The sequence below is a fragment of the Schistocerca piceifrons genome, chromosome 2, assembly GCF_021461385.2.
Source record: "Schistocerca piceifrons isolate TAMUIC-IGC-003096 chromosome 2, iqSchPice1.1, whole genome shotgun sequence".
NCBI lineage: Eukaryota > Metazoa > Arthropoda > Insecta > Orthoptera > Acrididae > Schistocerca > Schistocerca piceifrons.
In genome coordinates this window covers 876,123,212-876,137,854 of record NC_060139.1, presented here as the reverse complement: position 1 = coordinate 876,137,854, position 14,643 = coordinate 876,123,212, and the positions used below count along the sequence as shown (strand labels likewise).

Genomic DNA, 14,643 nt, shown 5'->3' with positions numbered 1-14,643 from the left:
CGATTCTGATATTCAGCTGACATTTCTTTAGAAGTTCTAATGGTTCAAATGGTTCTGAGCACTATGGGACTTTACATATGAGGTCATCTGTCCCCTAGAACTTAGAACTACTTAAAACTAACTAACCTAAGGACATCACACACATCCATGCCCGAGACAGGATTCGAAACTGCGACCGTAGCAGTCGCGCAGTTCCGGACTGAAGCGCCTTGAATCGGTCGGGCACCGCTACCGGCTTCTTTAGAAGTATGTTTGATATTTTAAAAGTAGTATGTGCTGTACGCTAAACGTATTTGTAAAGAAATCTTCAAACTATCAGTTGTAAGGTCTGGACAAACAGTGAGATATACAGTCGATAACTAGACCAAAAACTCGAACCTAAAGACTGGAATGCTACTCAGGTCACACCAGACACATGAAAGGAAATAGAAGTAATCCGCTGAGTTATGGATTCATGTCACTGGTATCTGATTGTAGTAGGATTTTGGATATATTGAGTTCCTCGAAGAAAACGATCTGTTGATACTTATGCAGCTCTTATTCAGAAAACATTGTGCTTGTGAAACGCAGCTGGTACTTTTCACGCGAAGTAACGACTGCTACAGTTTCAAGTTCATTCCATATCTTTTGATTCCCAGAAAGCTTTTGACACCGTTCCTCACTAACGGCTTCTAATTGAATGGAGTGTCTATGGAGTATTGCCTCAGTTACAAGAGTAGCTTCAAGATTTTCTGCCAAGATCACAATTCATAGTAACTGACCGGAAGTCACATAAAGTGGCTCGAAGACTTCTTAAATAAAACAACCCATTATGTTGTCCTCGACGGCGAGTCTTTATCAGAGACAGAGGTATCATCAGGAGTGTCTAAGAGCAGTGTAACAGGATCGCTGTTGTGCTCTGTATACATTAATGGTTTGGCGAACATGATGGGCAGAATCTGCAGTTTTCTGCCGATGATGCCGTTATGTGCGGTAGGGTGTCGAAGTGAAAGTAGAAAGATTCATGACGATTTAGACAAAATTTCCAGTAGGTTTGATGAATGCAGCTAGCACTGAATGTGGAGAAGAGTAAGTTAATACGGATGAGTAGGATACAGTTTTACTAGTGTCCTACTTAACACAGTGAAGTCGTTTAAATATTTGAGCGTAACGTTGCAAGAGATGGAACGAGCATGCGAGAACTGCGGTGGGGAAGGCGAATGGTCGATTTCGGTTTATTGGGAGAATTTTAGGAAAGAGTGGTTCTCTTGTAAAGGACACATACTCTTGAGTACTGCTCGGGAGATTTAGATCCATATCAGGTCTGATTAAAGGAAGACATCGAAGCAGTTCAGAGGTACACTGCAAGATTTGTTACCAGTACAGACGAACTACACGAAAGCGTTACGCAGATGAATCGGGATCTCAAATGGGAATCCCTGGAGGGAGGGCGACGTTCTTTTCGAGAAACACTATTGCGAAAATTTAGGGAACCGGCGTTTGAAGCTGACTTCTGAACGATTCTACTGCCGCCAACATACATTGCGCTTAAGGACCACGAAGATAAGATACGAGAAATTAGGGCTCATACGAAGGCACACAAACGGTCGTTATTCCCTCGCCCTATTTGCGAGCGGAAGAGGAAAGGAAATGTCTAGTAGCATTACAGTGCACCCTCCGCCACGCACATTACCGTTGCTTGTGGAGTGACTATAGAGATGTAGATGCAGTGATATGTAGGGTTCCCCAAGGAAGTTCACAGGACCTCTGCTGTCATTAATCTATACAAACGATTTATGAAAGAATGTAAGTAGTCCTCTTAGATTTTTTGCAGATTATGCTACCGTTTACAGCCTGGTAAAGTCATCAAAGATAAAAAGGAATTGCCAAATGACCTAAGCAAGATATCTGTATCTAACGGAATATGCCAACTGACCATAAGAGATAAAATCTGTGAGGTTCTCCACATGAGTGCACTATAACTCACACAGATGTAAACATTTTCGATGCAACTAAATGCCTAGGGTATGCAATTACGAATAAATCAATTTCTAACTATTTCACAGAAAATGCGCAAGGGACGTGAACCAAAGACTGCCTTTTATTTGCAGAACATTTAGAATATTCAACAAATCTATTAAAAAGTCTACCTAAACTACGCTTTTCCCCCTTGATCCGTATTACTGCTGCGCAGTATGGGATCCTTACAACGTAGGACTGACGGTGGCACTTCGACGTTGTTCAAAAGTTTTGTTGTATCGAGAAACAGGGAAGAGACCGCTACGCACAAGGAAGAGAGTGCTATGCATATTGTACCCAAACTGGGGTGTCAATCATTAAAGTAAAGCCGTAAAATATTTTGTTTACCCCACAGACATAGGGAGAAATGGCCATCATAATAAGAGAAGTTAGAGCTCACACGGAAAGATTTCGGTGTTCATTTTCTCCATTTGCTGTTTGAGAGTGGAACACTAGTCTGGAAGTGATTCCATGTACCTGCTGCCAAACTCTTAAGCGTGAATTGCATAGTCCTGCAGATATAGAGAGAGTCTCTAGTACTATGTCTTACAAGTGATATTTCCCTTGCCTTCTTAACCACATATGAGGGTTTAGTGGGGAATAAGCACAGGGTAGATACAGGGTGTCCAGAAAAGGACTCCCTGATTTCAAAATTAAATATCTCTAAAACAAAGATCGATAGAGGAATGCAGTAAACGGTATGTTTATTGTGAAAGCCGTAAGAAGTTTATACAGCAGTTTGAAATAATAGTTACAAAAGCTGCTAACAGATGGCGCTGTACGCTGTACAGCTCATATCAGCATACATAAGTGAAATAATCGTATGAAAACAATCTTTGCAAACAATCACATCACAATGTTTTCAAAATGTTCACCATTGGCACTACATAGGTGGCGCAAACGGAGAATGACATTCGCCATCACATTTCGTTGTGTCTCAACCGAAATGGATTCACATGCCACAGAGATCGCCGATTCAAGCTCGTCCAGCGTGGCGGGATGCTTCGGCGAATATGGAGGCCAATCCATGCCTGCACCAGTAAACCTGGGATATTCCAAAGCAATGACTCGATTCCCGAAGTATTCCTCAAGAAAGCGAAACACTTGTTCGGTCCCATGTGGCCGGGCTCCATCTTGCATAAACCATTCAGTACCTGGTCGATCCTCTAACGCTTGCTGTGTGGCGACACATTGTTCCAAAATTGCAACGTAACGTGCACCAGTGACCGTTTCTTGAATGAAAAAAGGGCCAATAATGCCTCTGGTGCATACTGCAGCCCACACAGTAACTTTAGAGAATACAGGAGTTTCGATTCACACCAATATGGCTTTTCGGAACCCCAAAATCGCCAGTTTTGCTTATTCACGTATCCATTCAGGTGGAAGTGTGCTTCCTCTGTAAACCAGATGCAGCCAACATCAAATCCTTCACTATCAATCATTGTGAGCATCTGATTAGCAAAGGCAACCCTTTGTTGCACAGCTCGTACGGGTATGGCCTCGTGCGTTTGAATTTTGAATGGAAACATGTGTAGGCTGTTTCTCAGTATTTTCTGCGTGCTGGAACGCTTCAAACCAGTCTCAGATGCAATTCTACGGACGGATGACATTGGATTTCGCTGAATAATTCCAGAAACTGTGGCGATATTTTCAGGCGTAACTGTGGTTTGCTTACGGCCAACATGCGCCACTAGATCATTAGTTACGCTGCCTGTTCGTTGAAATTTTGCGAAGAGAGTACGAATGTTTTTCGCATCGGGTCCTTTTGGAACATTAAATCGTGCTTGAAAACTTCGCCTTATTGCCGTAGGACTCTCTTTTAACCTGTGGTACTCTAGCACCAGAAAAACGCGTTGTTCAATGGAGTACATGGTTTTAATCTCTTCCTTCGGTATGCTAACCTCCTTTCACGTTTCAATAGTGGAACTGATCGCTGTGGGCTTCGGATGACTATTTATACTAGGCATTACGTATGGTGATTACAGTGCCATCTGTTAGCAGCTTTTGTAACTGTTATTTCAAACTGCTGTATAAACTTCTTACAGCTTTCACAATACTGCATTCCTCTATCGATCTTTGTTTTCGAGATATTTAATTTTGAAATCAGGGAATCCTTTTCTAGACACCCTGTATGTTGCAACTTCTGCAACGAGAAAATGTAACAGGCTAAGATTCCTGTCAAATTTGAAAGGAATATTCGACATTAAACTTGATTCCACCGTCGAGTCCCTAAATTACTAACCAGATATCTCAGTGCGACTGAAATTAATGTATGCGATTCACATTATGGATTTTCCGCAGCATCCGCAGCGAATTTGTTGATGGTTCCTCTGAATAGTCTAGGGCCATATTCTTCCCTCACCCTGACTGACGGAACTACAGTAGTTAATGAGATGAACAGGAGGTAATTTGTCATAAAAAACAGCTTTTAAATGGAGTCTATAGACGTATGAGTATGTGTGTCTTGCGGAACTGTTTTGCTCTAACTTTAGGAACCCCGCCACCAACCGCGCACGGCGGTGTCTGTTATATTGACGCCCTCTGACGGTTGTTTTCGTGACTTGGCGCTTCCAGCCGTCAAGGAGGAACTTCTCTAGAAGCCGTGATGATGTTTTTGTTCGTTCTATCGCCGCGGCTTGAAATATGTTTTTAGATGTTGCTGCCGAATGCTTTTCACTGCGCCGTCATGGGCAACACAATAGTGTTGAATAATGCTTAGTATTCTTACGAGTAGCTGAAGTGCTTCAGGTATTTGGTACACTTGTTCCATCGTAGTTACTCACTTCTCAAATGTTGAAAGCATCGGATGGAATTCTTACCTTCTGCCAACTATAGATTTGTTTCTTGTAGCTGACGTCTCCGTGGTTTCGCGGTGAGTGTAGTGTGTTCCTAATCGATCATAAATCAGGTATTCTGAAATGTGCTGGCCCAGCTTTGAGTGGTTTAGCAAACAACCTGTGGTTAATGATAAAAAATACGTATGGTCTGATTGGTATGTAAACCGTGTGTATGAATAGATATTAATAGTATATTTGTCGGTCTCATACTAGCACCAGTGTGCAAGTGTGTTGCCGATAAGCTTGGGGCCGGCCGCGGTGGTCTCGCGGTTCTAGGCGCGCAGTCCGGAACCGTGCGACTGCTACGGTCGCAGGTTCGAATCCTGCCTCGGGCATGGATGTGTGTGATGTCCTTAGGTTAGTTAGGTTTAAGTAGTTCTAAGTTCTAGGGGACTGATGACCACAGCAGTTGAGTCCCATAGTGCTCAGAGCCCTTTGAACCCTTTGATAAGCTTGGGCGTCACATCCACGGAAGTCGTTTTGGATCGCTTCACGAGATTTCTAGCGTGACGTGCCATTCCTAATGGTATATTTACGTTTTCAGTGCGTGCGGAAGGTTTGTAAGTTTAGCCTAAACTTTATTTCCGATACTTGGTACTGTCAGCTGTACACTGAGATCTGAGCTGCGCAATTCGACTGAATCCTGTACTCGATTTCCCTAACAGTGATTGTAAAGTTCCTGTAGTGCATTCAGTCATGTGCAATGAAATCTGCACAGAGTGAGATGCTATACGGTGTGCCCCTGGGAGTGAGACTCTTTTTGAATTGTTTCTCTTTGCTGTCACATGTCTTCGTAACTTACTTATGAAACGATAAACTGCTGGCTATCTTCTGTCATGTTCTATCAGCAGCAGGTTAGGTTTTGCTTCCTGTGCCAGCCACCGAGAAGCTGTTATCTGAGTGGTTTTGTTGGGAGTTTGATGGCGTATGTGTTCGTGGTCAGTCCTGTATCACGTGTTCGATAATCGCGTTTAGCTCCATTATGAGTGGTTCCACTGTGACGTGTGATCGGTGATTCGTCACACGCGTGTCGTGTGTGATTTTGGTAGTCAAATTATGTGAAAGATTCGTGTCTTATACACTGAAGTGCCAGAGAGACTGGTATAGGCAAGCGTATTCAAATACAGAGGTATGTAGACAGGCAGAATATGGCGCTGCGGTCGGCAACGCCTATATAAGAGAACAAGAGTCTGGCGCATTTGTTAGATCGCTTACTGCTGCTACAGTCACAGGTTATCAAGATTTAAGTGACTTTGAACTTTTTTTTATAGTCGGCGCACGAGCGTTAGGACACAGCATCTCCGAGGTAGCGATGAAGTGGGGATTTTCCCGTACGACAGTTTCATGAATGTACCGTGGATACCCGGAATCCGGTAAAACATCAAATCTCAGACATCGCTGCGGCCAGAAAAAGATCCTGCAAGAAATGGACCAACGACGACTGAAGTGAATCGTCCAACATGACAGAAGTGCAACCCTTCCGCAAATTTCTGCAGATTTCAGTGCTGGGCCATCAACAAGTGTCAAGGTGCGAACCATTCAACGAAACATCATCGATATGGGCTTTCGGAGCCGAAGACCTACTCGTGTAACCTTGATGACTGCACGACACATAGCTTTACGCCTCGCCTGGGCCCGTCAACACCGATATTAGGCTGCTCATGACTGGAAACATGTTGTCTGGTCGGACGAGTCTCATTTAAAATTGTATCCAGCGGATGGGCGTGTGCGGTTATGGAGACAACCTCATGAATCAGTGGAACCTGCACGTCAGCAGGGGACTGTTCAAGCTGGAGGAGGCTTTATAATGGTGTGGGGCGTCTGGAGTAGGAGTGATATGGGACCCCTGATACGCGCAGATACGACTCTGAAAGGTGACCCGTGTCCATTCATGTCCATTGTGCATTCCGACGGACTTGGTCAATTCCAGCAGGACAATGCGACACGCTACACGTCTTTAATTGCTACAGAGTGGCTTCAGAAACACTCTTCTGAGTTTAAACACTTCCGCTGGCCACCGAACTCCCCAGACATGAACATAATTGAGTATATCTGGGACGCCTTGCAATGTGCTGTTCGGAAGAGATCTCCACCCTCTCGTACCATTCGGATTTATGGACAGCCCTGAAGATCCATGAATTCCCTCCAGCACTACTTAAGACATTAGTCGAGTCCATGCCACGTTGTGCTGCGGCACTTATATGTGTTCGTGGGGGCCCTACACGATATTTGACCGGTGAACCAGTTTCTTTGGTTCTTTCAGTGTAGTTTGTCGTGTGTCTCGTATTAGTTGTTGTTTTGAGATGTACTGGAAGTTGTGTTGTGCGAGTAGTGAGTCTATTGATAATGAAACAAGTTTTGCATATCATTTGAGAGGAACGACTAAGACATTTAACTTGTTTTCTGTGCCAAACTTGAACACCTAAATTAAGACTGGAGGCATCACTGTGTGTTAGGTGGCCACTTGTGGTGTTGTATCGAATACATATGGTTTGCGAGAGCGGTTTTCCCACAGAATATTAAATTTGACTGGCTGTGTTTTATAAACTGGTCATGACCTTGTTGAACGGCGGGTTTTTTGGCGCGCTTAGTTGTGTCGCCGCCTCGTGTTCCTCAGTATATGTCTTTATTGTTTCCGCAGCGATTTGGGCATTACTTGTCCCTAGATCAGCGTGTGGCTTCAGGATTGCCGTTCTGTGATTTGGCTGATTCTGAGGAACGAAGTCCTTGTTGCTTGTTGGGTGAACATTTCGTGTACTTCTCCTTGTTGGTCCCTATTTATTCAGCTGAGGCCTTCTGTGGCATAAGGACTAACGGACATGCGTTCCTTGTTTCAGTGGTCTACTTTCCTCTGTGGCGGTCTTAATCATTCATCTGCGAAGTTCTAATTCCTTCAGTCATAAATTAGTCGAGGGCACTGTTTACTATTAAGGTTACCGCTGTATGCAGTGATTTACTAGGCTAGTGCTTGTCTAGTTATAGAGGGGTTATCTGTCCGCTTTAAACTGAATACCTGCATTAAACAGCAGCTAATCCAGATAAGCAGAGTCGTAATTTAGTAAAGTACTACTGGGATAGTTACAACTGATGCTAAGCTCATTGAAGTTAACAAATTGCGCGCGCTCTAGCTTAAGCAGCTTCGGGTGTCGCTCAGAGAGGCCGCTACTCTGTCGTCTAACCTCTAGTATCCTTTATTACTAACTGGGAATGTGGAAAACTGTAAAGTATGTAACTGCTTGACTGGGAATCCTTGTTTCTTAACCAATGTGTATGTTGATTTTATGTTAATATTTGTTGAGGCCGGAGGTTCTATTTACGCATTTCTGATTACGAAGGAAAATCAGAAAGTCTTTCCCCTACTTTTTTAGCCAAATAATGGCTAAATGTGAAGTCAGCACATCCATTCCCAGCGTTTTACCTTTCTTGCTTCGTGGTGTCATTATTTGGCTGTAGCTCCACCGCACGGCGATGATATTAGTTGTTACATAAGGTAGTTGTGCTTCACTCGTACACGGCTTTAGAGCAACGAAGTGTAATTCGTTTTCTATGGAGAAAGGGACGAACGCCCATCAAGATATGCAGGGAAATTCAGTCCGCATATGGCGAAAACTGTCTCGCTTTGAGAACCGTGAGGTGGTGCTGTTGTGGGTTCGACGAAGGCCGTGAAGCCTTGAATGACAATTAGCGGCCGGGGAGGCCGCGTTCGTCGCTGACTGACGACAACATTTCCTGCATGGATGCAATTGTGACAGCAGATCGGTGTGTGCACATCACAGCCATTTCCCGGGAGCTTGGCATCACGGGTTCTTAGCGTACCGGAAGGTTTCATGTCGGTGGGTGCCTAAGCAGTTGGGTGACATGATGAAAGGCAAACGAATGATGTCGTCACAGAATCACCGGGAACGATACTCCAAGGGGGGTCAATGGTTCCTGGAATGCACTGTTACAGGTGATGAAATGTAGATACTGCATTTCACATCGGAAACCAAGCAGCAGAGCATGGCGTGGAACCATCCGGGTTCGCGTGTGACAAAAAAATTTCGTTCAGCACCATCTGTTGGAAAAGTGATGTTAACGGTCTTCTGGGATAGCCGCGGACAGTTCCTGCTGGATTTCATGCCACAAGGTGCAATCGTCAATGCAGACAGTTATTGTTCCGCACTGTTACGTCTGAGAGCTGCTATCAGGCGAAGGCGCCGAGGGATTTATCGATGTGACAACGTGATTCTTCTCCACGACAACGCGAGACCACATGTGGCAATCAGAACTGCCGAAACCTGATTGCGTATCACTGGGAGATTCTAGATCACCCACCATACAGTCTAGACCTAACGATTTCCACATTTCCGGCCGCCGATGAAGTTCCCGGTTGGACAGCGACCCACAAGTAACGATGAAGCCAAGACAGCAGTCCGACGGTGGTTCCACAGTCAACCAGACGAATGCTACCGCAGAGGCATCTAAAATTTATTGCTGCGGTGGGACAAATGTGTTAACCGGTGTGGGGAAATGTGGAAAAATAGTGTACGATACGTATAACAGCATCTGTATTTGTCATTACCTGTACGTACCTTACTCTCGATAATTAAAAAAACGGGGGCAAATACTTTCCGATTTGCCCCCGTAAGTTATTAGGCATTGCTCAACTGAAAGTTTTGAGGTGATTTTAAATGTCTTCAGGTAGTGGTGGTGTTATTGCTTGAAGTGATATTGGGTTGCTTTCTCATGTCTCTACTTCAGAGTAAGAGTTCGGTCTAGTGGCTGACGTTCAGGCGCCACAACCGACGACTGTCTTACCGTTGACCTTTGTGGAAGCCCTGAGAGGCGACGTGAGGGAGACTTCCGATGGGCACCAGCAGCTGCCCCCTATAGAGAACATGGACACCAACGGGCTGGAACTCCGACCACCGGTTCCACCACAGCAGACACAGGACACCGCACAAGAGATGCAGCTGACGGCCGCTCCAGGCTCATCCGTGGTGGCTACCAGTGCTTCCACCGAGAGCGTGATAGGCCAGGCCCAAGACGGAGGATACGCAACTCCAACAGCTGATGCGGCAGCAAGGCAACGGAAACAGCGTTCGCCGAAGAGAAGAAAGAAGCGTCGACTGACTTCTGCTGACGATAGCCATAGTCCCGAGGGGACTGTGGACGACAACGACAGTATCGACCTGAGACCAGTGGATTCAACAGATACCGAGATGACGATGCAGGAACTACACAGCGACGATAACTTGAACTCTCCTTCTGGTGACCGGAAGGCGGAAGTGGAGATGACAACTGTCCAACATCAGAGCGATGACAACGTTACCTCCCATCCTTCGACCAGTTCCGGAAATGTGCTGGGGGACTGGGCGTAAGAAATGGACCAACAGGAACAGGATGAAAATACGAACGCGACGATTGAGGACAGTCCTGACCAGAGGCCGGGAGGGGTCGGGAAATGTTGACCAACTTAGTGTGTTGAGGAGCGCCGGGAGTGCAGATGGACGCTTAATGACACCGCCCTACAACTGCTGAACACAAGCCAGGCGTACCGCATTGCCACGATAAACATTAATGGCATACGGACACCGCTTAAAATTCAATTGCTGAAAGATATGTTACGCGCTGCGGACGTGGATATTGTACTCCTACAAGAAGTGCGTTTCGCATCGCCGCCAGAGTTCTACGGTTACGAGGCACATTATTCAGTGCACGATGAAAGTGGATGCGGTGTGGCGATTCTCACCAGGGAAGGAATAGGAGTGGAGGACGTCAGGTCTCTCCCTTCGGCACGCGGCATAGCGGTCACTGTCGACGGCGTTCGCTTCATCAATTTATACGCACCATCTGGCTCCACAAAACGAAGAGAAAGGGCGACTTTTTACACCGAAGAGATAGCACCGTTGTTCGCTGAACGCTTTGATAACTATATAGTGGGCGGCGACTTTAATTGTGTCGTCGACAAAAAGGACCAAGTACCTCATTATGTGCCATGCATGGAACGGCGTGCGTTCATTACCGAAATGGCGCTTCTGGATACCTGGGAACTGCAGCATGGTGACAGACCGGGTTATACGTTTGTCACGGGACACTCGGCGAGTAGACTTGATAGAGTGTACGTGACACGAGCTCTACGGACGACGACACTGGATGCCGAAATCTGGCCAGCGGCTTTTACGGATCATATGGCGTACGTCTGTACGATTTCACTAACGCGTCAGAAGATATGGCGGAGTAAAGGTCACTGGAAAATGAATTGTGCACTTTTACGTGACACTGAATGTCACCGGTCGATAGAGGCGGCCTGGGAGACCTGCGTTCGCCGCCAACGAGCATACACCTCGGTTCTCCAGTGGTGGATTAAATGCGCAAAACCAACGTTACGGAGAACGTTGATACGATACGGGCAGGACAAATCGCAGTGGAACCGCACAACGGCTGATGTTTATTTTACAGCCCTGAGGGAGCTGATGACCCAACAACCATCGCCGGAAAGGCACACGACCATGCGCAGGATAAAAGCCAAGTTATTACAGCTGACGAAACTAAGAATGGAAGGTATAATGGTCCGGGCGAGATTGGCGGACACAGTTGCTGCCGAAACCCCCTCCATGCACCACGTGGTACGTGAACGCCAACGACGACGCAGGACATTGATCAGGGAACTAATCTCTGAAACTGGCCAGCAAGTTGTGCACCAGCGTGATATTGCGCATGTGTTTACCGACTATTTCCGCCAGTTATATGGACCTGTACATGTGAACCACGAGACACTACATGATGTCATCTCGGAAATGCCAGATAGAGGACCAACACTGGATGCAGAGACTTTCATCACAGCGATAGCAGAGGACGAGCTGACAGACGCAATTACCAGGGGGGCTCCGAACAAGTCCCCAGGACAGGACGGCTTCCCAATTGAATTTTACCGCGCCTTTGCATACCTCATGGGACGGACCTGGATTCAGATGTACAACGAACTCCTGTTACCGCAGACTGAGATACCGGCCGAATTCACGGAGGGTATCATCATCCCAATACCCAAACCACGCGGTGGCAGAAATCCAGGAGATTATAGACCACTCACTCTCTTGAACTGCGACTATAAGATTTTCGCGCGCATCCTTGGGGCTCGCCTGCGGTCTTCACTTTCTGATAGACTCCTCATAGATCAAACTTGCCTCGGCGGTAAGAGCAACGTACATACGGCGCTCAGTGACTACCGAGATATCATCGCATTAGCAGCGGCATGCCGAGTGCGTGGGGCACTCGTCGCTATTGACTTCGATCATGCGTTCGACAGAGTGGATCATACCTTTTTGCGTGCGGTGATGGGCAGATTGGGAATCCCACAGGCCTTCATCCTAGTGATCATGCGACTGTTACACGGCGTACGATCAAAGGTCTCGGTGAATGGGCGGGGCACTGACTACATTGTTATTTCAAGGTCAGTTCGTCAAGGTTGCCCCCTTTCGATATTTTTGTATGCAATGGCTTTGGAACCCTGTCTATATGGTCTCCGAAGACGGTTGGAGGGAGTGCCGTTGCCACAACTGACCTTTTATTGCCGCGCTTATGCTGACGATGTGATGCTGGTGGCACGGACAGGCGAAGAAGTACGTACGGCGTTGGCATGGATATAGCGATACGGGATGGCGGCAGGAAGCGTGCTTAATCTACAAAAATCACGCTGCATGAATGTCGGTCGAGGATTACCACCGGGGGAAGAAGGCCCGCTCATCTTAGTTAAGACCATAAAATGCCTAGGTATTACATTCCACACGGATGTGCGGTGGACAGCAGCGGATAACTACCGACGCATATTGCAGCTGATGCGGACAATGGTACTGTTACAGAAATTAAGAGCGTTGGATATGATTCAGAGGGTGACCTATGTTAACGTATACCTAGCACCGAGACTCACTCACGTAGCGCATGTCCTGCCTTTAACGCGCACAATGGCATCACGGACACCAGCAACTTTCGGAACCTACGTGAGTGTGGGACACCTGTTTAAGATCCGATACACAACGCTTACGCTACCACCTGGAGAGGGTGGACTTGGTCTAGTGAACGTATATGAAAAGGCACGGGCTTATTCGTCTGTACGATTTCCGACAGTGGCGCGGTCAAATTCGCAATATCTCGGGTGCGTTGGCCGATGTACTAGCGCCCACTTCAATGCTGCCCCCAGTCGATGTGGGCCATATTTCACCGAAGCTGTCACATTTCAAGTCTTTTTTTTTTTTTTTTTTTTTTTTTTTTTTTTTTTTTTGAGCTTAGCTATGTCAGAGATTCCTTCCCAACAACACGACTACCGACGACGCGAGACGAATACCAACTCTTACTGCGCCGGTGCCCCAGGAATACCCTGGAAAAGAAGTACCCAGACAAGAACTGGCGACAGATATGGCGCGTTAGCGTTATACGGAACGTTTACCTCCCAACGTCGGTACGCTCAACATGGTATGTGGTGATAAATAGAAAGTTCGCAACGAATCAACGGCGGCACGCGATTCATTTGGCAGACACTCCACTATGTTTAGGCTGCGCAACAGTGGACACTGATGAACATCGTTTGGCATGTAGTGGGACGGCTCCAGTGTGGCACTTGACACTACAGATTTTGGCGTTCCTGTTACGCTCCGCCCCTCACACAATTTCATCAGACACACTTTTTTTCCCCCACGAATCTTATTTCCCGGTCCAAAAAACCAATGCAGTGACATGGGTGCGGGGAATGGTGGTGGGCTACGTGTATAACGAATCGGAAAAGGACAAAATTGATTTTTGGCATTTTCTCCTGAATGGACACACGAAGCTGCAACAGCATAAGAAATATAGGCAAGACTTCGCTAATTACTTGCGACTTACATTTACCGACCCGCCGGCCAGATGGGGTGTGACGGGTGAGAGATGAAATAGACGAAGAAGCCGAGATAGACATCGATCACACTTACGGACCCTTAGTTAATTTCGAGAAGACGACCCAGTCTTACACCAACGTCTGGAGAACGAGTCGATAGATGGCTCTCTTGCTCTATCGAACGTCGGGCCCTGAGCAGGTGTCGCCCCCGACACGAATTTCATTTCATTGCTACAGGAGCATGTTTCTTTTGTATTTGTACTATCAGCAATGTCTTCATGTCTTTCATTTGGGCATTTTCAGTTTTATTCATTTCCTTAATTAATTAATCTTCTAATTATCCACTATTTGTCAACATATGGACTTTGTAGACACTATTTATGGGATAGTACAACAAAATGTATGTCAGCAAAGGTGGTAAGCCTGACATTGCATACAAACAAAAAAAAAGAAAAAAAACGAAAACAAAAAACAAAAAAACAAAAAAAAACAAAAAAACAAAAGTTGGTAGAGCATTTGCCCGCGAAAAAAAAGAAAAAAAAAAGATGGATAGAGCGTCTGCCATGCAAGCAGGAGATCCCGGGTTCGAGTCCCGGTCGGGGCACACATTTTCATCTAAAAAAAAAAGTGGCTAGCATTGTTGCCTCTGGATCTCCGGTTCTCGGGTTCGATTCCCGGACCGGCTGGAGATTTTTCCTGCCCACGGACTGGGTGTTTGTGCCATTTGTGACGGTGGCTGGTTTGGACTGTGAAAAAAATTGGGCTGTGTAACAATTGGGACTTTGTACGGGCGCTGATGATCGTGCAGTTGAGCGCCTTTAAACCAAACAGCATCATCATTAGAATAAGAGTACTTCCGTTTGTCTATGGTACCACACTCTTATCAGTAAAGAGGTGTGAGCCGAAGCCGCATTGGTCCGGCTGGGAAGGTTCTCAGTACGGGACCTGGCTCACCCC

At 46.3% G+C, this 14,643-nt stretch overlaps 1 pseudogene; it reads right to left on the bottom strand.

Annotated features, from left to right (window-relative positions):
• The window catches only part of LOC124775950, a 31,725-nt pseudogene extending 23,061 nt beyond the window's left edge, over positions 1-8,664 (bottom strand).
• Between the last annotated feature and the right edge of the window lie 5,979 nt (positions 8,665-14,643).